The following is a 25411-nucleotide window of genomic DNA, read 5'->3' on the forward strand; positions in this document are numbered from 1 at the left end:
AATGCTTTTAGCTGAGGAAGCACACAAATCAAATAATTCTGTGTCTCTTCAATGGGATCACTTTTAAGAGCCCAAACATATTTGTATTTATTATACCCATTGCTAGCTCTGATGGTCTCATATTGCCAGAACAGAGTTAGGTAGAAGAACTATCCAACTGCTGTCTAACTTCCATCCTATCGGGTAAGGAAAATACAATTCCAACCAGAATTGTTAAAGTAAATATGTTTTAGATTTATTGAAAACAAGATAATTAACAAATTATAGGCAGCAGGTCATTATTCAAAGGACATTTAATAAAATCAGTGCACTGATAGATTTGCTCATAGTTTGGATCTATGTTGTAAAAGAAATTAAGTAGTTAACAATGACTCTAAGGACTTGAACTGAGGAACTGGAAGAACAGAGTTGGAAAACTGTAGACAAAACACTTTTGGGGAGAACCTAAACTCTGAGGCATATTTGAAATGCCTGCAGATACACAAATGGAGAAGTTGACTGGCAGTCTGATGCAAGAGCTTGAGATCCAGAAGGGAGATCTGAATTTAGAATCATTAGTGTATGGATGGCCTTCAGAGCCATATAATTGGATGATATCACCCAGGGAATGAACATAGACTGAACCCCCACATCAGGAGAAAGATGTCCTTCAATATTTAGAATTAAGAAGAGGGGAGAAAAGTCAAAGGAAACTGAAAAAAACTTCCAGTGAAAATAGAGGGGAAGCCAAGAGAGTGTGGTTTCCTTAAAAGCCAAGTGAAGAGAGTGCTTCAAGGAGGTCAGAATAATCAATTGTGTCCAATATTGCTAATCATCAGGATAACATGAGGGTTATTGGTGACTTTGACATGATCCAATTGGGTGTAATGATGGAGGAAATAGTCAAAACTGGAATAGATTCAGGAGAGGGAGGGAGGAGTGAAATTGTAAACAATGGACCTATCAGTGTGCTGTTGAGAAACATACATTTGAGAAGAGAAATTTCATAATTCAGGAGAGAGGGTGAAGAGATTTGGGTGCAGTGTCCTTGTATACTCAAGAAGAGATGGGATCTCCTGCTAAAGTGGAGGCTTACTTAGCCTTAGATAAGATCATGAGCAGTTTAATTATTGTAGTAGGAGAGAAAGCAGAGTTACAGGTACAAACACAAATAGTAGGTCAATGGGGTGGTAGCACTAGATCCTCACAGTGACTTCTTAAGATGAGTATTCCCATTTTCTCCCATTTAAAATGAGGAAACTGAGGCATCAACAAGTTAAGAAACGTATTTAATATCATACAGCTGAAAAGCGACGGAAGCAGAATTTGAAATCAGTCAATCTGATTTCATGGCTTAAATGCTTAACGGCTATTCTAGTAGAAATACAGGGTTTAGCACAATGTCAGGTCTTGGCTGGACTTTTTTTTAAGTACTGAATTACACATATTGAGAACAATATTGACAGTCCAGAAAAACACAGCTGGTTTGGCACAGAACAGGGAACTCTGTCCCTAGGCAGACAGTAAATCTCTAAAGAGTCTCTCAAGATTAACATTCTTAGATCTTTTTATCTTTAGAGCCACAGATAGGGTGCTATTATAGTTGCTTGAGTTGTAGGAGAGAGAGAGCACAAGCTGGGGATGGGCAGAGAGAGGAGCAGACTCCCTACTCCTGCTCCTTGCTCCTCAAGCAGGGAGCCCAACAGGACTCAATCCCAGGACCCCGAGGTCATGACCTGAGCCTAAGGCAGAAGCTTAACTGAATGAGCCACCCAGGCACCCCTATTCTGTATTGCTCTTAACAGAAGATCAACATGTGAAGTTTTCAAGGAATATGTCAGTTCCATATGTCTGCTTTTGTGAGCCTAATGTGAAAAAAAAAAGTGCACTATAAACATTTGTGTTACACTCAAAAATGGAATTAATGCCTTCTTACTGGTGTCTCTCAAGAGGCAGGTAGGCTGGTGGAAAGGAAAGAACTTAAGCTTTAGAAAACAAGCCCCTCCATTTACTGGTTGCATATCTCAGGATCACTTATGCAACCTCTCTGAACCTCAGTTTCCTTATCCACTGAATGTCTGTAGTGATAGCCACCTTTCTTTCAGGTTTTTATAAGAACTAATGTGTGTGACGTGAAAAGGAAAGTGTTTCTTGCTTTTTGTTTTTTTCTTACCGTTCTCTCACATCGGCCTTTCCATTACTAGCAATGTTTAGATAGAGCTTGGAGGGTACAAATACATGTCAAAGATGCTGCAAGTAGGATTCCAGCTCTGAGTGTCAGGTTGATTAAGTGGATTATTGGGTGCATTGTAACTCCATATTGCTATAGAGCTAACAGAAACATTAATCACAGAGATTAAAAGCATGGATGTTGGAGGCAGACAGTCCTTGGATGCAACCATTTAATTCTCCAGTATGTTAATTGTATGACCTTGGACATGTCAATTAACTTGTCAATGCCACAGTTTCTTTAATAGGATTGTAATACTGCCCATGGGATATGATTACTGAGACAATTAAGTGAGAAATGCGTCTAAAATGCATAGCAAAGTACCTGTCACATAGTAAGCACTCAGTAAATAGTAGTTCTATTCCTATTCTTAAGGACTGCTCTGCAAGTTGAGAGTCTATCTCTTTAAAGTGCTTTTCCACTTCCTTAGAAGGTGCCGATGCTTTCAAGATTAAATGGAAGGCTCTTTCATGACCCTTACAGAATCATTTGGATTACCTTTGATGGTATCTGTCTCTAACCTTTTAGAATCTCTGTAGGTTTGTTCAAACTGGACAAAAAAGAATTTCATTCTTCTCTATGTTCTTAGAGTTTTGAGTCATTGGATTAGTGGGGCCAGAAAAGAACGAAGCCATTATCTTGGTGCAGGTACCTCTGTTATTGCTCATTATTTTCAAATGTTATGTACTTTCATCTTTTGTGTCACAGGGTAATTCTGTACCAAGGAAACCATATGTGCTGAAAATATAGAGTCATTTTTATTCACTCCATATAAAAAGGGCAATAAGGAATGCCATTTTAGGAAAAGATGAAGAGTCTTTGAAGATCGGCCTCCATTGTGTCTTTCAGGTGGAAATTCACATGCCAAACGAGATGCCAAGTGATTTAGTTTCTACTAAGAATCTTAATAAAATTTGGGGCTACAGTTGCGTGTAGCATTTATGGTTTACTCTAGAGAAAATATAGTATAATGAGTTTCTTTGTTATAGGTTTGACTTTTATGGCCTGTTTTTATCTCTATCTTTATTTATTTATTTTTTTTTTTTAATTTTGGTTGGAGGTGCTTTCCTGTGTATTCCTGCTACCTCAGGAAGGACCTCCCTCACCACCTCGTGCCAGGACTATTACAGTAGTTTTTTTGTTTAAGATTTTTATTTATTTTTTCATGAGAGACACAAAGAGAGGCAGAGACATAGGCAGAGAGAGAAGCAGGCCCCATGCAGGGAGCCTGATGTGGGACTCGATCCTCTGATTTCCAGGATCATGCCCTGGGCCAAAGGCAGACGCTCAACCGCTGAGCTACCCAGGGGTCCCTATCTCTATCTTTATTGTGAAGAAATTTTAAATGTTACTACTACATGCCTGTGAGAACCATGGGCCATACTCTTAGGCCATTTATTTTGTCCAAAATGGATATTTAACTTGTTTCCAATGTTTGAAAGCGTCAAAAAGAAATAATAGCAAAATAATGAGCCTAAATGGTATATAGTAAAGAAAAAAGAAAACTAATGTCCACTTAAACAGGTGTGGTGCTACCGGGGCCATCTCTGCAATACCCTAATGTCTGAAATGGTGCTGGGGAAATCTTTTGCCCATGACGTTTAGCAGCTGCAAGAACAGATTTGAGAAGAGCCACCTAAATATTCAGTACTCTACGCACCGAATCGATTCCTTGATTACCTTCCCTTTTCCTCCTTCTGTTAGGAGAACCAAGAATTGACATTGGGACCAAACAAATTTACACTCTGAATCATAATGCATCCACTAGGACTTTGGGATTAGTCCATTAAGAGAAGATCATGAATTTAAATTAAAGTTTGGAATTTAGGAGGATGTTAGTCCTCTTCTATCAGCCAGAGCCACTGATGAGCATTTGAAACACAGCAAAGGCACATTCCTTCCCTATTGTATATCCTATATTTTCCCTCCACTCTAAACATTTTGGAAATTCCTCTTTGTTTTAGCAGGGCTTTGGGAACAAAATCATAGGGATCACAGGGTAACAAAAGTGACAATGTGACTGCTTCTGGAGCTAGAATGCCAGGCCAAGTCAACTAGTATGCCAGCAAATGTCAGAGGTAATTCTAAGTATCTGGGCTTCTGAGGTGACCACACCCCTGCCACTGCATTGTGCCTGCTTTCCAGAGCCAGGAGGGTGTTAGGCATTGGTTATAACACATACTTAGGAACAAGACACAAGGTTTAACCTGGCCTTGCCACAAGCTAGAGAACCAGCTGAATGTCCTTGGGTAATATTCTCAAATTATAAATCTCAGTTTTCTCCCTTGAAATGTGGAAATTAAAAATAATAGCTACTTGGGGCACCTGGGTGGCTCCGTCGGTTAAGCATCTGACTCTTGATTTCAGCTCAAGTCATGATCTCAGGGTCCTGGGGTTCATTCTTGCATGGGACTCCCCGCTGCTTATCTCCCTCATCTTATGCCCCTCGATCTGCGCGCACTCTCCCTCTCTCTCTCTTTCTCTCAAATAGATAAATAAATCTTAAAAAAAAAAAGGTAGTCACAACTTCATAGGGCTTTCCTGATAATTGAGGGTGAAAATGCGTATAAAACAGTATAGAGCCTAGCACATTAGTAAAGATTCAAAAAATAAATATTGCCATTTTTATTAGCTGGCTTATTATTTCCATCCTAAGATTCTTCAGTAGAAATTAAAGATATGGTTTAACCATTAGCTTATCATTTAGCTCATGCATTCATTTAATACTTTACTATAGATACTGTTGAGGAACTACCACACACAAGGTGCTGTTCTAAGTGCTGTTATAACAAACATTTTCAAGATCATTAAACAAAAAGAAGAGAAAGCTTCTACCATTTGAGAAAAAGTGAAGCCTTTTGTTTCTAATATCTTCTCTATCCATTGCCTGGCAGCCTAGCAGACATGTTCCTGGTGACTAAATCACCTCTTGTCAATGCAGAAAATGAATAGAAACCCTAATACTGGCACTAACATCTCTGATGCTCTGAGCACTCTATTCATCCCCATGCAGTCTTTTATTTTTTCTTGAGAGTTCAAGTGGCAATAAAGAATGGCCAACATACATTTTGGAAATGTACTCTTTGCACAGATGCACAGAGTAATAGCCCAATAGCAGAGGCACAAGCCACAATCTCTTTTCCCATCTAACAGCTCCTTATGCAAAGAAGAAGAATCCCTGATACAGAAAATGTTCAAGTACTCATGTAATCACAGATGCCATTCACCTATAGAAGAGACATGTTCCAGCAAAATCTATTCCAAAGTGGATTTGTACTGTGCATACTGTATTTTCCCATTGGCTTACTTAGCTGGAATTCTTTCTTCTTTGGATCTAGTTAAGAGTTACATGAAAATTGAAGCAACACATTAAGATGTTATGTGTTTAAATGGAGAAAAATATTTTCGATAAAATAACATTAATGTTAAAAATAATGATAAAAATATAAGGTACATCACAAGGCAAAAATAATATCAAGTACTCTATAACAATCATATGCCTCCTAATGCTTTTCATACCATTCCTATTTAAGGAAGGCAAACCCCTAGACACTTATTTGGCTGCTTTTTAAAATTCTCTTTGAGTCAACTTAGCATTTCTAAATTTGCAGCTAAATGTATTTATCCTTTGGGATTTCTCTTCACTTGAACTTTGTGATTTCTTTCTAAGTATCTTACTAATCCTGTAGAGTTTTGGATGGGAGCTAATACCTATTACAATAAAAACAATTACTATTTATCAAGTGATATTAAGTGCCAAGCACAACTGTAATTTTATTTAATATTTCCAACAGTCCAGAGGACAATATTATACTTTCTTTCTTTTATACTTTTTTTAAATAAATTTATTTTTTATTGGTGTTCAATTTGCCAACATACAGAATAACACCCAGTGCTCATCCCGTCAAGTGCCCCCCTCAGTGCCCATCACCCATTCACCCCCACCCCCCGCCCTCCTCCCCTTCCACCATCCCTAGTTGGTTTCCCAGAGTTAGGAGTCTTTATGTTCTGTCTCCCTTTCTGATATTTCCTACCCATTTCTTCTCCCTTCCCTTCTATTCCCTTTCACTATTATTTATATTCCCCAAATGAATGAGAACATATAAAATGTTTGTCCTTCTCTGATTGACTTACTTCACTCAGCATAATACCCTCCAGGTCCTGGATATCCATGTCGAAGCAAATGGTGGGTATTTGTCGTTTCTAATGGCTGAGTAATATTCCATTGTATACATAAACCACATCTTCTTTATCCATTCATCTTTCGATGGACACTGAGGCTCCTTCCACAGTTTGGCTATTGTGGACATTGCTGCTATAAACATTGGGGTGCAGGTGTCCGGCGTTTCACCGATACCAAAAGATTGGGATCGTCCCCTGCATATTCTCAGACCATAATGCCTTGAAATTAGAACTAAATCACAACAAGAAGTCTTTTATACTTTTTTGTAGCAAATGAGGAAACCGGAGTTCAGAGAGGTTAGATAACTTACCCATGGAACTTTACTACAAAGCCTATGGACTTGACCAGAAGAGTATCTGGCTTTGGATTAGAAGTTCTCCCCATTCAGCTAGTATCTGCCTGAAAGGCTAAAAACAAATGACTCTCTTGTGTCTGTATCAGCTGCTTTGTTTCTGATTTACTAGATTATTAAATTATTGACTAGTATTTTCATTAGGAGTTGTTAGGACTTTACATATGATTAACTGCTCTTGGCAAAGCTCTTTTTGTTGAGGGACATCAGAAAGCTTGTAGAATTTGTCTGCAACCAATCACTCAAAATGCTCCTACTCATATATTTGCATAGCAGTGTTTCTTTAGCTTACTCCTTAACTTTATAATCCTGAATTATGTAATCTAAAACTAAAAGAGAGTGTCCAAAAAGGCAGTTTATGTATTATATGTCAAACTCTCAATACTCTGACAATCAAAAGTCTTTTTTGATTTCAGGAAACCACATGAAAATAGAGTTTTCTAATGTGTACTTTATAAAATGTGTGTGAATGAGATATTAGCATGGCAGCTAGTCTGATGTACAATATCAGTGTGATGTTTTATCATTAGACCCTATTTAATTTGCATATAAACCTTGGATAAAAATAGACATGATGATTTTCAGCAGTCCAGGGAGAAAAGTATATGTTTAATGTCAAGGGTACAGCTAAGATTGGAAATATTCCAATTAAACTTGTGATCTCTCCATCCAAGACCCCCAAATAACCTCCTAGAATTAAGCCCACCTCATTTATTTGATCAATTGATCCAGAATGACTTGCCAACATTGTTCATAGTATAGGTTCATTCTGTGCTTAGAATCTTATTTCTTTTCCAATTTCAGCAGGGATGACAACAATGAAAAAACAAAACTTACAAAAAAGTAAATCTTTCGAGCAAATAAAACAAAAATTTAGTCCATCAATTAAGGGAAATATTAAAGTTTTCCTCAATACTGGCTATTTCTACATCAATGGATAATAGACACTTCCTGGATGTCTAAAAGTCAAAGATTATGCTAAGAGAAATAAGTCAGAGAAAGACAAATACCATATGATTTCACTTATACGTGAAATTTAAGAAACAAAACGGAAAAAAGAGGGAGAGAGGCAAACCATAAAATAGATTATTAAATATAGAGAACAAACTGAGAGTTGCTGGAGAGGAAGTGGGTGGGGGATGGGTTAAATGGGTGATGAGTATTTAGGAGGGCACTTGGGATGAGCTCTGAGTGTTTTATGTAAGTGATGAATCACTAAATTCTGCACCTGAAACAAACAAACAAAAAAGTCAAAGATAGTTTACCTTTTATCTAAAGGTGAATTAATTAACTGACATAGTCTTTAAACTAGGATTTTCCTTTTTTTTTTTTTTTTTCCAGAAAGTTAATACTGTCATTAGCCTAAGAGTCTGAGGAAGTCAGGGTGAAATTATAATGAATGCCTCCAAATTTTATATAGTCTGTATTTGAAATGCTAAATTTGGCCTGGCTTCAGACCTAAGGATTGTACCCAAATCACTAGTGTCTTATTTTATTTATTTTTATTATTTTTTTTTTACTTTAGCTTTCTTTTTAATTTTATAAAGAATTTTAAAATATTGAGAAACAATATTCTTTTAGCTTCTTGATGTACACACATTTATATTTTAAAGTTATACAAATGATTTATCTTTTTCTAGAAAAGTCTAAAGTTAGTCTGCTTTACAAGTTTTTTTAGTCCCTTTACAAATATGAGATCCTCTGCTTTAACTATCCTCTGAATGTCTTCCAATTTTTATTGTCAAGAATTTTAATCGTAGCTCATTTTTGAGCTTACAAATGTATTGCTTTGATATTTTAAGAGTCAATACTCATTGGCATTTACTAGCAGGAATTAATAATATTTGTTGTTATTTATTCTTGTTTCTTTCAGAGTCAATACTCATTGGCATTTACTAGCAGGAATTAATAATATTTGTTGTTATTTATTCTTGTTTCTTTCACTCCCCAACTTCCTTTTCATTTTATTTTCCTTCTTGCTGGAATGTAAGCAGCAAGAGTCTGGTTTCATACATTAGAAAATGTCTATTTCATCTGGGTTCTGGTGTTAGATTTTGGGTATAGAATTCTACTTTTTTAAAAAAGATTTTGTTTATTTGTTTGAGATAGGAGAGAAAGAGAAAAAGCAGGGGGCTGTAGGCAGAGTGATAGGGAGAAGCAGAGTCACCGCCAAGCAGGGAGCCTGATGAGGGGCTCTATCGCAGCACCCTGGGATCTTGACCTGAACTGAAGGCAGACGCTTAACCGACGGAGCCACCCAGTAACCCTAGAATTCTACTTTTAAAGAGATTTTAACTCAGCACTTTGGGGGTTCATTTGAATTACATTTCTAATTTAAAGCCTTCATTCTTTCTATTATACTTTAGAATTTCTCTCTGTATTGATCCTATACTTGATTTGACTATAATGTCCTTTGGTGTGGGGTTTTTTGTTTATGTGATTTTTGTTCTTTTTTAAGTTTACTCAATATTCTGGGATATTTTGTTCAAATTGAAGACTCATGTATTTTGTTAATTCTGGTATGTTCTCAGCTATCATGTCTTCAGATATCAATCTACCACCATCCTCCATATTCTCTTTTTCTATAGTCCCTATTAGGCTTATGTTAGAACTTCTAGGTCTATTCCATTTATGTTTCTTAATATTTTTCATAATTTTAATATTTTAATTTTTTTACACTGAGATCGTTATGTGAACTCAACTTCATTTTTTCATTCAATAATTCAAGCTTCAATTGTGTCCAGTGTACCACTTGGCTCATCATTTGGGACTTTCATTTCAATAAGCATATTTTTAATTTCTGCATTTTCTAATGGATTTTTAAAATAAAAACCTAAATAATTGCATTTATGCTTTTTACTCTTTTATCTACTTGGGAATATTAGTTACATGTAAACTACAGTTCTTTCACATTGCAGTAGAACACAATGGCTAAGAATATGAACACTGGACTTGGATGCCTAAGTTTTAATTCTGGCTCCATAACTTCCTACCTTCCTGTTCTTGAGTAGTTACTTTCTATCCCTGTCTTGCAGTTTCCTCACCCATTAAGAGAAGGAAAATAACAGTATATCTCACAGGGTTTTTAGAACAATAACAAGATATAAATATAAAGCATTTAGTATGATGCTTGATACCTAATTAGTGTTCATGAATAGCTGCTATTATGGTTGTTATTATTATGATTATAATTACTATTTGCCCAAGTGTAAGATTTCATAGTATTTATCTTCTTTGTATATTTGGTAAATTTTGCTTATTATCTCATCTTCCAAGGGAGATTACTCCTGCAAGCATTCTGGGTTTTAATGACCTCACAGTAAGGCTGGCTTGTGCAAGCTGCAGTCCCAAACTTATAGAGGTAAGTGACTAAAGCTATATGTTGCTTTAGACTACTTAGTTTGGGGCTCTCTGATAGTACGGCCAGTGTTCCAGCCTCTTCTCACTAGTACTTTGAGCCCCCATAGTTTCTCAGACCCTATGACTAGAAGCACTAATAACTTTGCCCCCAAAAGTGCATAATCTTATGTTAGTGCTATAAAAAGACTTGTTCATAGGAACATGTGAGAAATTTCCTAGGATATCACAGAAAATTGCTAGGGAGATTTCTGGAATACATTTTTGTTCATCTTCTGTTTTCTTTTTTTTTTCTTTTTGGAGGGGGAATCATAATCAGGTTTGCTATTCACTACTATTAATGCAATACTTTTTAAACTCCAGGATGATATGATATAGAAAAGCATAAGTAGAGAGTCATGGTTTCACACTGGAAAATAAAGCATGACATTCAGATTTTTCACATAAAGAATCAGAAATATTCTCTAATGTTTTAATTGATAACCAGATATCCTGTAGAATCTCATGCTGATCAACTGGTAATAACCATGTTATAGAGCTCCCTTGATATTTAGAAAAGAAGACATTTTGCTTCTTATTTGCATGGGGAACATTATTTGAATCAGAAGATAAAATCTTATTTCATGGCATAGCTACTGATATAATGTGGAATTTTGTTATAATTCTCTGGTCCTTGTTTGTTAACTTCTAATGTTGTACTTTGTACATAATACAAAATTAACACAAAAATTTTAAGTTGTTTCTTTTTACCCACATTCCCCAACCAACTTTAAATCAGCAATAGGGGGTGATTAAATGATGATGATTAAAACAAAGTAAATATGTGGCTTTAATTTAGAAAATAATATGTAATTTTATGTGTATGAAAGGACTCCTTTGCTAGTGCAATAGCAGTGCAGACTCTAGGATTATAGTTCAGAGATTTTTACATATTGCTTTTAGAAGTTAAACCTCAACCTATAAAGTGGGCCAGATACATAATTCCAAAGAATCTAGGATTCTTTGCCATGTCTGGAAATACTTTTCTGCCTATTATTTATTTATTCATTTATTCAGGCATTCCTTTTGCTGTGAAAATTACAGGCCTCCTGTGTACCAACTTTCCTCTTATGTGGACTAACTCTGCTGTTGCTAGTGGATGTATTAGCTTAGTTGTCAAAGTTCAGGTTACATTTGTGATTGCAGTTCAGTAGTGTGGTTCATTTAAGGTAGAAAACATATGGTGTTGATATGAAAGAGGTGAAGTAATGTCAGTCATATGCTTCTATGAACCTCAAGCATTTCAGGAATATCTGGGGTGGTGAGGCAATTACTAATACTAAAGAAAGTGGTACCAACAGATAAACTAGCATACTATCAGCTCTTCTTGCCTCATTGTATATAACTCATTTAGCACATTTCTTTTTAAGCTCAGTTCTCCTTTCTTGATTCATATTTGATAATTCCATGAATAATATAAGATAACCAGCACCTTTTTATCTGTCTTCTGGATCTGTGATCTGCTACTCCTCTAAAAAGCATGACTATTCACTCATTTCTTCCTTGGAACTCCTGTGTTTCCTCATTCTACCAAACTTTGGAAATGAAATGCTGTACAGATATCTTCTTTTTTTCCCCATTTGCTGCTTCTAAACAATTAAATCACTATATCTGTTTATACCACCCTCTCCAACCTCCACTTGTGTTGCTTTGCATCCCTGCGTTTATAGCTACTTTCTTAACTCACATAGCTCACAGTTTGTTTTTGTTTTTCATCCTATTCTGTCTCCTATCCAATGCAAATATAATCAAATGGATAATACTTTGGATCACTTCACTTCGCAGTTGATTGACCTCCAGCTTCATTCTTATTAAAAAAAAAAAAAAAAGCCAGACAGTCATACTTGATCTGTATGCTTTTTTTACTTTAATCTCTTCACCTCATCCTTCACAAGCCCTCAACTGAAGGTTCTGCCCTAATAGTTACTCCAGTTCTTGGTCCTATCCCAATTCACCGGCATTAGACTCTTGTTCTGTCAGCGTGCCATTGTTGGCTACTATAATGTGGTTCCTCACCACACTTTAAAACCTTCAGTTCTCTCTAGAGAAAGCTTGTGGCCACCCTTTGTTATTCTAATATTGCTTCCATTTGTAGACATCAGAACAACATTGGAGAAAACCACTCTTTACAATCCATTCTGTGTATAACCCCACCATTACCAAAATAGCCATCCTTTCAGTCATTAGTCATCCTATTACTACCACACTTTATGATCTTTCATCTGTCTTATGTGTTGTGTTGTGCTCATATTTTCAGATTGTTAAGGGTAAAAACTCTGTACCTTTCTCTTATCTCCTTAAAAATTGATATAATGCTAACATGTAATATTGTTTCTGAATGAATGAATGACTAGGTAGATGAATGAGTGGCTGGATGGATGGGGAATGATTGCATTTCCACCAAAAAACAATAAAAACTGTATTGCTCCACCTTCCCTTACTTCATTTCACTGTAACCTATGCACAGCAGTGATAGAGCAGCTTTTAGCACTACAACAAAGCAATGTCAAGCCTTGCTCTCCTCAATTCTTTCCCCAATTTAATTATTTCCTTTTAACAACTTTGGTTGTACTCCCGTGAGCTACATCAGACTACAGAAGCCAATCCAAGGTCAAGCTTCAGGTAAAATGGTAAATTGTACTCAGCTGAGGTTAATTTGACTTGGTTTGCTCCTTAATCAGCAAATCTCAAAGACAACAAGATGGCATAAGTAACCGTGGTTCCCAGGTGCCTCCCTCATTTTTCACAATGATATATCCACTAATGTGTGGTGGCCTCAATTCCCTCCTTGCTTTGGGAGGGATTCATGAGATCCAAGAGTCTCCACCATGCAAGATTTTTGAATATTATATATCTTAGGCAGAGTAGTTGGAGAACAGGTCAAGTCAGAGATTCACCTTCTTACCACAAAATGATTACATTGCTGTACCATGGTTTTATGTTTCACTTGTTATTTCTTCCTAAGATGGTTTGGGTTACAGGGCAGTAGGCTTAACACACCTGCTTTTCCATCTCTAAAATAGGCATTAGAGTATTTTTAACTTAATTTATTTCCATGGTGTCTCAAACAATGTTCTGCTTATGCTTGCAATATACTTTTCATTTTCTTTTGTCAAGGAGTCATTTTCTCAATGCTAATCTCTGTGCTTTTATAAAACTGACCAGTCTTTAGAGCAAAATAGTTAACAAAACCCATCAATTTTTCCACTGGACACATTTTCTCACAAGATTATGCATAGGCCATTAGGTCATTGCAAAGCTCCTCCAGTTCTTCCAGAAAAATACGATGTTCCTTCCTTCTTTCTTCTTCTTCCTTCCTTTCTTTCTTCCTCCATAATCAATTCCTAGAAGGAACTAAGACTCCTACTTTTTGGGAATTGTTTGTACCATCTCCCCACCATGGAGTAAAAGGTCGTAGCTTACATGAAATCAATCATATGAAAAAATGAATTAAATTTCAGCCTCAAATCTAAAGGTCAACATTAAAACTTCCTGACAGAAGATATATGGAATCATCCACTGCTCAGTCTTATTGTAAAAGATAGTATTCTGTATTATTAGGTAGTGATGGAATCATCCAAAACTGTGTTCAAGTCTGTGAAACTTTGGAGTATTCAGAGTGTCAGTACTTCCTCATCTGAAGATGCTAATAGCATCAACTCACAAGATTTTTCTATTATGTATCACTGTATGTAAAGTAACCAGCAAATAGTAAGAGTTTAGTAAATGGTAGTTATTGATCCCTTACAATGAAAACAGTGATCAAATATTGGTCTGCAGATCTCAGCTCCAAGTGCTGACAGCAACAGATTGTTGCTCTCCTCTTGCTCAGATGTCTCATGGAGAAGTACCATGTGTGGCTGTGCTCTACTTAACCAAGTGAAAACATCAAGCAATGTTCAAAGCTTCTCATGACTGGCCTATATATAGCTTTTTCCAGGAGGTCCCCAAAGCGCTTAATCAAGTGTCTTTTCAAATATTGCATGAATCCATAATATTGCTCTGACACTGAGCACATTTCTCAAAACGTCTTTAAAGCATTAAATTCTAGGGACGCCTGGGTGGCTCAGTGGTTGAGCATCTGCCTTGGCTCAGGTTGTGATTCCCAGAGTCCTGGGATCAAATGCCGCATCAGGCTCCCTGCAGGGAGCCTGCTTCTCCCTCTGTCTGTGTCTCTGACTCTCTCTGTGTGTCTCTCAGGAATAAATAAATAAAATATTTTTTATTTTTATTTTTTGAGTCTAAATGCTTTTATTAAAGGAATCTAAATAATACACATAAAATCATTGTACCTTCTTCATGTTTTCATATACAATGCTTAAGAAATATTAATTAATTGAAAGAGAAACTTTGAAATAGTCTTGAATTCTCCCTATCACAACTAAACTATTTTGAGTGCATTGCAATTCAAATCCTAGTACACGAATGAACCTCAAAACTTATTTAGTCCAAAACTGTTATTCTTATGGGTGACAGAAGTAAGGCTGAGAAAAGTTAAGTGAATTGAATGAGTTTACCAATTTTTAAGAGTGAAAGAAAGGACAAGAGCCCAGGCTTCCTGAAACCTTGGCCAGGCATCTGTTCAGACCAAATATCAGGCCACTCTAATATAAATTATTTAACATTTAAGTTTACCTATGCACTTTTTAAAAGAATCAAAATAAAGCTAAGCATTAGAAAACCATCCAAGAAATAAAATATTTTTAAAAAAATTAAATTCTATTCCAACAATAGGATTTTTGATCAACATTTCCTGAATGTGCCTTCAGTTTTACAAAGCCAGGGAACTAATTGGTGGGAGGAGTGTTTCAGGAAAACAAACCTGAGGAGTCAGTCCTGAGCTCTCTCTTGCAATCACTGCATTTAAATGATCTTTCAGTTGTCCATTAGAAAGTCAGTAACTGTGTGCTAAGCACACTGGCACGCATACTAAGCATCAGAATATGGACCACAAATCACAGAAAGGTCCCTATTTGGAATTTTTAACTTGGCTAAAATTAGAAAAGCAGTTGTAAACATCACTTGGTGGAGGAAACTTGTCTGAAAACCTTTGGGTGGTCTCAAATATACTTTAAAAAATGCCTAACAATTTAGAGAATCTAGTGTCTAATAACAAGAGACAATGGTGAATATGGTCCATACATTTTAGAGTCTCATGAAATTACACATATTTCTAACCAGTTTACTTTTCTGAATCTTTAAGGTACTCCACCTATCCTAAATTGATAGTAATGCAAAGACAATAACCATGGATTTCAGAAATTCTCTCTCATGAAAAATAAGTTAAAAATAACATCCTACTAAAGCAGGAATATCTTCAACTAAACAGGACAATATTAATCCCATCATACTATTTATAGTAGTTTCCCTTTTTTGAGAGACCATTTTGGCTCTGTTGTTCAATAGCTTTTAGAGGTGTTTTATCCAAACTGTGAAGTCATGGTAGCTAACAATTGAATAAAATATTAGACTTTTTGGAGTGCTTGCTATATGCCAGGAACTTATGAAAAAACAATTTGGGTGGATTATTTTGCTGCAGTCTCACAAAATCCCTCTTAGGTAAACTAATATCCTTATTTGTTTTATTTTAGAGAGAGAAAGGGGAGGAAGGGCAGAGGGGCAGAGGGAGAAGGTGAGAGAATCTGAAGCAGGCTCCACACCCAGTGTAGAGGCCAACACAGGGCTGCATCTCACAACCCTGAGATCATGAGCTGAAATCAAGAGTTTGACACTTAACTGACTTAGCTACCCACATGCCCCAATCCTTATTTTAAATGAAGAAATAAAGGTCCAAGGGTGATTAAATAACTTTCAAAAGGCTGCATATGTAGTAAATATTGGAAGCAATATTATGAAGAAGTAGGATCTGTGCTTCCATTTCTCTTGGCATTGCATTTAGCTTCTATACTAGACGACTTCTCGAATCTACAAAGCATGCTTACCTACAGGTTACATATGATCCTCATAATAATCTGCTTTGTAGATAAGCAAGAATATATCAAGAAATGTTAACACCACACAGATTCCTGGTGACAAGGCTTAGAACCCAAGCCCAAATTTCACTTCAAGCCACAAAATTATTAAGAAATTAAGCTAAATCCACACTGGGAAGTAATTGTTTCTTTTTGTGGAACTGACTGCATATATGTATTAAGCATGACTGTAAATTAATTATATCCTGAATAAAACCTGAATCCAACTACATTTCATCACCTACATTATTACTTCCTCTCTAGTTGGGACTATCATCACTTATTACCCGAACGTGCCTACTTTTATTCCTTGACAGTTGTAGTTCTTTGGATCACAGATATTTCTGTGGGGTTGGTATAAGAAATGAACTTTGCCCTCCATGAAAATAAATGTTCATGCATATTCATACAGACAGACATGTACGCAATTTAGCATGAAATTCCATGAACTTTCTCTAGTTGAGCTTCTTTCTTTAAGTTTTTTAGCCTCTTCTCCAAATCTGTTAGATGCACTGCAGCCATGATGATGCTTAAAACAGAAGTCAAATTAGGTCACTTCTCTATTAAAAACCTTCTGAAGACTTCTCACCTCACTCAGAAAAGAATCCAAACTGAGACACCACGTAATCTGACCCCAGGGTACCTCTTGCACCTTATTTTCTACCTTATCCTTCCAATCACTTTACTCTTCTCACAAAGGCCTTCTTGCTCATATACGTCAAGCTGACTCCTGCCTATGGCCCTTGTTCTTACGTTTCCTCTGCTGGAAGTTTCCAGAAGTCCACAAAGCTGACTCCTTCACTCAGATCCCACAATGTCATCTGACTACAGAGGTCTTCTATCACTCTATGTACTCTATCTCCTCTTGCCTTGATTTGTTTTTTGTCTTAACAATTATAACTATTTTTCAAAGTATGTACTTCCTAGTACTTCGATTCCTATCTCTAAATACCAGATTATAAGTTCCCTGAGTATACAAACTTTGTTTTGTTTACTGCTATAATCCCAGTGACCAGATCATGGTTGGTACATAGTAGGCACTCATGTAGTATTTGTTGGATAAAAGCATAAACTATATAAGAACTTAATGAATAAATATAACCCAAAATACAAATCTAAATGAGTGTCGTCTTAGTCAAATTAGCCACTAAGAACAAACAAATAAAAAACTGACATTTATTTGTCTTCAGAGTTAGTTCAGAATTAGTTCACAATCCACTCAGTGAGGTTAATTTCATTATTCTATAGTTATTTAGAATTTTTTAAAAGTTCAAGATAGTATCATTTTAAATAGATGACCCATTTTATTTACTGGATGGGTTTCTGGTTGATTTTTCACCCCAAATATAATTGACCTTTAAAAGGGAAAATTGTATTTTGGCTGCCAAGTTAAATGATATTGTGCTTGTTGAACTGCAATCAATACTCCTCTGTGAAATTTCCTATATATCAAAAAAATATTGTTACTCTTTGAGTTCATTGGTTTGTCAGAAATTCAAGATGCTTTAGAAGGAAAATCAAGAAATCATTCCCTCTATTCCCCCCTTTATGATGTGTGACATTGAAGACTATTCCAAAAGAGTCTTGAAAAGGTATAAAAGAAGTATATTATCAAGTTAATATAGACTTCATTAAATAATCATGACATTTAATCAATAAACATGTTTGAAGATCACTGATAGTGCCCAAATAAAATATCAAACTTCTTGTACTGAAGTTGGCATGTAACGTCCTTGGTTATATAAATTCAACCTGTTTTAGGTTTGAGGATTACAATAAATGTCAGTCTATATCAGGCAAATACCATATGTGATTAAACTCTGGTTGCCCATTCAACAAACTTTTATGGAGCACCAATTGTGTTCCAGCAGGGTAACCAGTTGCTGGAGATACAAAGTTGAATGGTACATATATTTTACAGAGAGAATATGGGAAAGGAATAAATGCTATGCATTGTACAAAGTATCGTGAGTGAAAATGTACAAAATGAAATGGGATCACAAAAGAACAGAAGCGTAAGTCTTCTAAGAAAAATGAGAAGAACAGAGATTTTTTAAGAAGGTGATAATTGAGCTCAATTATGAGGAATGCTGAACAGGTTACCAAAAAAAAGAAGAGGTCAGGGGAAGGAAACAGCTATCAGGGCAGTAGAAATACTTGGAAAGTCTTGGAGTGGATGGAAAATACCGTGTGTGGCTAAGTGTAGGAGTCAAGCATGCAAGGGTAAGTGGGGTCCTCATACAGAGTGTTACAATAGTGATGAGCAATCCCACATTTAGAAAAGAGGCTAATGACTGTTTCAGAATTATTTTTTAACAAGTCCCTTTCTAGGAGCAATGTGGAGGATAGAATATGAGAAAAGTGAAGCTATGCTGGATTTTTAGTAGCCAACTTACATTTCAAAAAGGAGCTAGATTTTTTTTTTAGTTATTTTTTTACTCAGATATAATTAACATATACTGTTATATTAGTTTCAGGTGTACAATATAATGATTCAACAATTCTATACATCTCTCAGGGCTCATCAAGATAAGTGTACCCTTAATCCACTTTATGTATTGCATCCATCGCCCCCAACTCACCTCTCCTCTGGCAACCACTAGTTTATTCCTTGTGTTTAAGAGTAGTGTTCTTTTGTTTTTGTTTTGTTTTTTTGTTTTTTCTTTTTTTTTTTTTTTGTCTTCTTCATTTGTTTTGTTTCTTAATTTCCACATACCAGTGGAATCCTATGGTATTTGTCTTTGACTGATTTATTTCACTTAGCATCATACCCTGTAGGTCCATCCATGTTTTTGGAACTGGCAAGATTTCATTCTTTTTTTTTTACGGTTGAGTAATATTCCACCTTATATATCCATTCAACTATCAATAGACATTTGAGTTGCTTCTGTATCCTAGCCATTGTAAATAATACTACAGTGAACATAGAGGTGCATGTATCTTTTTGAATTTGGGTCTTTATTTTCTTTGGGTAAATAGTAATGGAATTACTGGATCATATGGTAATTCTAGTCTTAATTTGGGGGGCAACGAGAAACTAGGTATTTTTATCATACTCACAGTCTTCTTCTGCACTATACTAGAGCATCCACTCCTGAGTGTAGAATACTTATCTTTCTTTCCCTGTGACCTAGCAGAGTTCCTGAGATTGTGGATAATAAATAATTTTTGAATTAAATCAGATCGTTACATTGTTGGTTTTCTTTTTTAATACACTGAGCTTCCAGGCTCTATTGTACAACACACAATAGTGCAAAGAAAGATAGAAACATCCTTATTAAGTCTTCACAGGTGTCCAGTGGTCCATCTTTGGTAAGAAGCAGCTATGCCGGCATTTGTGATCCAAGACAACCGCATTGAAAAATTCAAGAAAGCACTTCAGACCACCTTGGTTTGCTCTTCCTTGTTAGCAGGATAAAGTCAGAACAAACAGTTCAATTAGAAGCAATTTTTATTTCCTATTTGATCTGATTCCCTTAATCTTCTTACCTGACAAGATTTCTCTGAAAAGGCAGCTGGAGCCATACTGGGAAAATTTAGTTAAGAAAATAATTGTATGTGTCATATGGTACATCTTCTGGCAGCTTGCTCAATAGCTGAGGTCATAAGTACAGCCTGCCCATTCCCTGCTAACCCTATTCAACTCTATCCAAAATATTAAATTGATGGTTCATTTTTAATTGATTTGGCAAATGAGAGAAGTTTAACTATCATGTTGTGTATGTATACGTCAAACCCACATCCAGTATGGGCTAATAGCTGTATACATCTTTTTTTAGTCTTTCCAACAAACCTAATCATTGTCAGCACCTGCATGTATCTCCCACATGTGCTTTTGAAAGCCATCACAACCATTTTCAAAGACTTCTAAATCCTTTGACTTCAAAGCATAATGAATATATTATTTTGAGAACAAAAGAGTAAGGATACGGAACTAAAATTCTGGAAGGTTAAATTGAGCAAGGCGACATATGTAATAAGAAGTGGGACCAGGATTTAAATTCCAGCTAGTCTGACTCCAAAACCCCTTGGTTATCAAACTTTACCTCTTTCTCCAGATTCATCGAGATATAATTGACATATAACATTGTATTAGTTTAAGATATCCATCATAATGATTTGATACATGTATACATTGTAAAATGATTACCATAATTACTTTAGTTAATGTCTGTCACCTCAAATAGTTATTTTTTTTCTCTTGATGAGAACTTTTAAGATAGACCCTCAGCCACTCTCAACTGCACAATGTGGTATTGTTAATTATAGTCAGGCTGTACATTCCATCCCCAGGACTTAATTATTTTATAACTAGAGGTTTCTACCTTTTGACCACCTTCACCTGTTTCCCTTACCTGCCACCAACCCCATCTCTGACAACCACTAATCTATTCTCCCTTTCTATGAGTTTGGTTTCTGTGCATTTGAGTCACCTTAGGATCTTGTGAAAATGTGTATTTTGTTTCAGTAGTGTTATGTGTCAGAGGTGGGGACTGAGATTCCAGGGAGCCACTTTTAGTATAAATACTAGGACACTGTAGTTCTAAACCACTACACTGGACTACAAGCGCAGAAAATTCAATCTGTGCCAAGGACTGTGACAGATGTCTCACCTAGCTCTGCGAGTGCTAACCTCAGGTCTAAGTGATACATGACATTTTTCCTTGGCCTTGCATTTTGTATCCTATTACTTGAATTATCAGATTTTTAAGAACAAAATTCAGGCTTTTTGAGGCATTAGACTCCCAGTAGAGTATTTATGATCCACTTTACGTTCATCCCCTCACCTGGAAAGAAAATGCCCATGTAGAAGAAAGGCTGGGAGAATAAAAATGGGATGATCAGAGAGTCAGATAACCTGTCAAAAGCCACATCACTAAACCCATGTTAAGATGTAACAAGGAGAAGGAAGGCAAATGCCCCCAGAAATTTTCTTCTTGCAGTTCCTCTAAAATGCCTACCTCTTTGATGCCTCAGGGCCTCTTTTACTGTCCCTTTTCTGATATATTCTTTCCCCCAAATCACATGGGGTTTTCATCTGTCCATTTTCAGCTCAAATGTCACCCCCTCAGCAATGACTATTTTATCTAAAATCCATCTTCCATCTTTACTTCTCCCCTGAAATATCCCATTACCTCCATAAATGCAGAGACTTACTTCTTCATTCACCAATTTCCATCACTGTCCATGATGAGTGAAATGCATTGCTCATGGTAAAGAGTTAGCAAAATATTTGCAAAATGCATAAATGAAAGATGAGCAGAGTGAGACTAAGAAAATGTCAGCAGATTTGATAATAAATTATTAACATCCTTAGATAAGAATTTTTTCAGTAAGATAGTGGAAGTGAAAGTATTTTGAAGGAAATTAATCTACTCTTTTAAGAAGATTGGCCATGACAGGAAAAAAAAAATTTTAGGAAAGAGTCAGGAAGCTGGGAGAGTGGGAGACTTCAAGAAGAGTTAAACTATCCCATTGATAACAAAACTGAACTCCAGTAATTTAAATGGAAACCCAAACAAGTAATGCAAGGAAACCTCCATCACATGGCTGATTCACAAACCAAAAAACCACAAATTATAACATATAAGTTACTTAAAGACTTTTAAGCATCTAGATTAGTCATCCAATGAAATCAAGCTATAGTTCACATTCTCTTCTTCTTGTCCTTGGATTTTTTTTTTTTTTTTAAGTCTCAGGTCTTAAGTCATTGCACCAGAATCAGGATAAGATGTGTGCTTGAGAGCAGTTCTTGAGAGACACGGTGTCCTTATGTCTTTAATGCCTACTTCACTACCAGCCTGGTGGGAAATCATGTGAAAACCAAAATGTGTCTGCGGTAAGGAGTGTAGCGCTTGTACTGATGATTATCCTTCTATATGAGCTTTTGAAAGCCAGTACAGTATATTTCAAGGCTTTTGAATCACCTGACTTCAAAGCACAATGGATATGTTTTTGTGTGTGTGAAAAAGAGAAAAAAGCAAAAGCAATTTAGTTCCACTCAAATTTGAATAGAGTAAAAATGATGAAAAGAATATTTCAAAAATGTATTTCAGTCTGTAATTATTAGCCATTTTATATATTTCCCTTATTGTATCATTGACTGTTTAAGATGATCATACTACCTATTTCCAGAAAGATTTAAAGTAGTTTCTGGATCAAACTAAAATTCTAAATTAAACCTAAAGCAGAACAGATTCCATCTTAATATAACAAATCATTTTTAAAAAATATATCATGATTTTGAATTACACATTTATAATTGAATGTGTTATGTTTCTCCCTCCACATAAATGGTAGAAATCTTGGAATAAGATTGTACTTTCCAACTAATCCACTGTAGTCCCACAAAGTAGATTCTGCAGTATCTTTACTGTAAATTTTTTAAAAAATCAAAGTTGAGGAATATAAAATTAATGATGCATTCAATAGTCAGAAGAGACCATTAATAATCTCAATTATAGCTAATCTTTATGGGATGAAGTTCTAAGGTACTGTATTAAGGTACTGTTCTAAGATACCGAAGTTCCAAGGCATGTGTATTAACTCAGTTAATCATAACAATCATATGCTGTGAGTTCCGGTTTTACCCCCATTTTAGTAGACGAGAAAACACATAGAAAGCAGTTAAGTAACTTCAAGTTTACATAGCTAAGAAGTAGAAAAGCTAGAAATTCAAAACAAGGTGCTCAGTCTTCAGAGCCCACACACCTAAGCACATATGGAGAAGTTTTCAATCCACATGGAGCCAGCACGGTGTAAAAAACACGAGCTTTTAATTCTTCCCACCACTCTGTGAAATATGTGATGTTATCCATTTTACAAATGAAGAAATTGGGACTTAGAGCCAGGCTTCATAAATATGTGAGCATTGACAATTTACTTAATCTAAGACTGAATTTCCTCATTTGTATTCTGGGTTAACATCAAGTGTCTTTTAGAGTTTTGGGGGATAATTAAAATAAAACACATATGTAAAGTGGCAAGTAATAGATTTACACAAATGGCTTTTTGTTGAAGGTGTGACCTAAATCTGTCTCCCCAGGAACGTCTTTCTCAAGGACCTGGAAGCCATTCCTTTGAAATGTAATCATTAGGGAAGATGAGGGTTCTTTCTCCCAGTCTCTATGGAAGGGTAAGAGCTTAACTTCCATGAGCGCCAATCAGCACACACAGGTAGCATTATCACACTGAGCATCCTCACGAATAGGATTCACTAGTACTTTCTGCTAATGCACCCATGGATTTAAAAAACTCTCCCATCTTTTGTTTCAGTGGTTACATTTATTATCTCCCCTCACTGCAGAAGTTTTGAATAAAGTCTTTCCTTCCTGTTTGAAAATCAAAGTTTGAAACAATTGGGTCTAACCTTAATTTATCAATATAATGATTTTGTGCAAGAGGGATAATGCAGAAATTGGATAAAGTGTGTATGTGTGTGTGTGTGTGTATACACACACACATACAGTTGACCCTTGAACAACACAAGCTTGAAGTGCATAGGTCCACTTACATGTAGATTTTTAAAAATATAAATACAGCCCAATATTATAAATGTATTTTCTTTTCCTCATGGTTTCCTTTTTTCTAAGATTTTATTTATTTGTTCATGAGAGACAGAGAGAGAGAGAGAGAGAGAGAGAGAGAGGCAGAGACGCAAGCAAAGGGAGAAGCAGGCTCCATGCAGGGAGCCCGATGTGGGACTCAATCCCAGGACTCCAGGATCACGCCCTGGGCCAAAGGCAGGCGCTAAACTGCTAAGCCACCCAGGGACCCTCATGATTTTCTTAATAACATTTTCTTTTCTCTAGCTTACTTTATTATAAGAATACAGTGTATAATATATATACAAAATATGGTTAATCAACTGTTTATGTTATTAGGAAGGCTTTGGATCAAAAGTAGGCTATTAGCAGTTAAGTTTTTAGGGAGTCAAAAGTTATACTCAGATTTTCAACTATGCAGGGGTTGGTGGTCCTACCTTCCATATTGTTCAAGGACCAACTATAAGTGTGTGTGTGTGTGTGTGTGTGTAGTAGATTTAAATTAAATTATTGCTTCATTCCACAATTCTTCATTGGAGACTTTAGAAACTTCACCACTCAACAATAAGGAAAGATTATGCAAAAATGTGATTGATATCCGAGTGCCATTTTTATGACCAAGAAAAGGTCAGCAGTTCCTTTTTATCATCTAAATTCCATGCAAAATGCATTATTTCAGACACAATGCTCAAGAATGAGATACAACAGATGATTATTTTGAAATGACAGCATTAACTATATTCTGCTTCTCTTTAAATTTTCACCAGTTTCGTTAACTATAAAACGGCTTGTCCTTTGACTCTAGCACTCTCATCTCTAGCTCATTAATATACCACTTTTATTTCTTGCGAAATTCATGTCAAGCTGATTAAACAGGACATAAGTTCAACAGTGCGGAATAAAATTGACGTCATTTTGTCAGATGGTCTCCTTGCCTGGAATCAGAAAACAGCCTGAGCCATGTATTCCAAATTTGGAATGTGTTTCTTTAGCCAGCCTAAAGACCACACAATAATATACATACTCTTTTTAACAAGCTTACATTTTTTCATTGGCTAAACTCTATTTAGAATGAGTAGTTGTTTCTGCCAGTCTTCTTGTTTTGCTTTTCCCATCTGTCATTTCTGTTATTTAGAATGAGTGAAAATACATAAAATTACCATTTGGGGTTATTTTATCTCTTCTTCTCATTCCAAAAATGTTGTATTAAACTTCTAATTTTCTTTTTACTTTCTTTATTTTAATAATACAGAGAGTTCCATGTTCTTATGGCAAATACTATTTTTCCCATGATGAGTCATCAGGTGGGTGTTATTCAAACCAGCACATCAATGTACAAAAGTTACCAGATAGAAGTATATTCTTAAACATTTAATAAGGTATTTTATGGAAGACCTTCTCAATGAGGGCATTTCCAAGAGTCACTCACTGTAGGACTCAATGAATATGCTCCAAAAAGAGAAGGTTTGCTGTTAGTGAATACTTGAGTTAGGATTCTTCAAGATGTTGTGCACCTAGCATCCAAAGGATATAAAGCTCCTTAAATAACCATAGCTACAGACGAAGAGGAAGTGTCTGGGGACCAGAACAGAGGCATACCTACGATTTGGGGGCCTGAAAGTTGTGCGATTTAATAATATATATAATATATAATATATAAGACCTAGAAGAGGTCTTGGAAAGAATCCAGTGAAAATGAGAGGCCCTGAAGTTGAAGATTCATCAGTTTTACAGTAAATCTGCCTCTTGACATCA

At 35.9% G+C, this 25411-nt stretch overlaps 1 protein-coding gene and 1 long non-coding RNA gene across 4 annotated transcripts in view; both read left to right on the forward strand.

The window, feature by feature from the left end:
* The window catches only part of GABRB1 (gamma-aminobutyric acid type A receptor subunit beta1), a 363737-nt gene that overhangs the window by 139482 nt on the left and 198844 nt on the right, over positions 1-25411 (forward strand). The window lies entirely within an intron of this gene.
* On the forward strand, positions 2806-23469 carry LOC112652343 (uncharacterized). The gene is made up of 4 exons (XR_003131383.3): positions 2806-2857; positions 10021-10105; positions 21806-21951; positions 23158-23469. It is a non-coding gene; the product is annotated as an uncharacterized LOC112652343 (long non-coding RNA).

Source organism: Canis lupus, chromosome 13, assembly GCF_003254725.2.
Source record: "Canis lupus dingo isolate Sandy chromosome 13, ASM325472v2, whole genome shotgun sequence".
Taxonomy (NCBI): domain Eukaryota; kingdom Metazoa; phylum Chordata; class Mammalia; order Carnivora; family Canidae; genus Canis; species Canis lupus.